The sequence below is a fragment of the Notamacropus eugenii genome, chromosome 5 (assembly GCF_028372415.1).
Source record: "Notamacropus eugenii isolate mMacEug1 chromosome 5, mMacEug1.pri_v2, whole genome shotgun sequence".
Lineage (NCBI taxonomy): Eukaryota > Metazoa > Chordata > Mammalia > Diprotodontia > Macropodidae > Notamacropus > Notamacropus eugenii.
Genome location: NC_092876.1, coordinates 66,736,853 through 66,737,773, shown reverse-complemented (window position 1 = coordinate 66,737,773; position 921 = coordinate 66,736,853).

Sequence of the window (921 nt, the reverse complement as noted above, 5' to 3'; positions counted from 1 at the left end):
ATTTTACAGATGAGGAAACTGAGGCAAACGGGGTTAAGTGACTTGCCCAGGGTCACGCAGCCGATTTTGGGCTGGATTTGAACCCAGGTCTTCCTGACTGCAGACCCCCCATTCTATTCTATTCCCCGCACCTCCGAGCTGGGCTGCTGCGGTTACCTACTTTCTAAACAATGGTTCTTTGACCAGCAGCTTCTTCTGCGCTGAGTCATAGCTGTCTTTGCAGTGTTGATACACTGATTGCCATTTCCTCCGCAGTTCTACCCGAAAATGCTCTTACTTATCTGCTTGCATCTCGATGGCGAGCTCTGATTTGTAATGTTACCCAGTTTCCAAGGTGTGACTGCTCACCCTGAAAACTGAACAATTGGTTTTCATGAACCATTTGGAGCTGGTACCAGCACACTCCTGTATCTTTTCCTATTGTTAGAGAAAGCAGAAGTGATTGCTTGCCTGATTTCTGTAGTCCACACTTGAAAAGATATTCTATTCCAGACAGAAAACTGAAGGCATTTATGTAAGCATGCTTTCCTTGTTATGGTTTGAGAATTCAAATCTACTAAGTATTTAATGAACACTATAGTTATTTTTTTAAAATAAATATTAGTTGTATCACTGTTAGCATTAACTGAATTCAACTGCTAGCTGAGTGAGCTGAATTTTCCCAAGCTGGATCATTCTTTGGTGTTTAGAAGTCACATTCAGATCAGTTTATTATTTTTAGGAAGAGATACAAATTTAGAAGCTTCTGTTCATTATCAAAACCAACTCTGTGTGCCTCCAGGTCTTAATGGTATGCCATACCCCTGAATTTGGGTTCTGGTATAATTATATCTGCTTTCTCAGATTTTATTACTCTTTGTTTTATCAATCTTTGTATTTGACTAGAGTTACAAACTCAAATAACCTTTTCCTTTTTTTTTA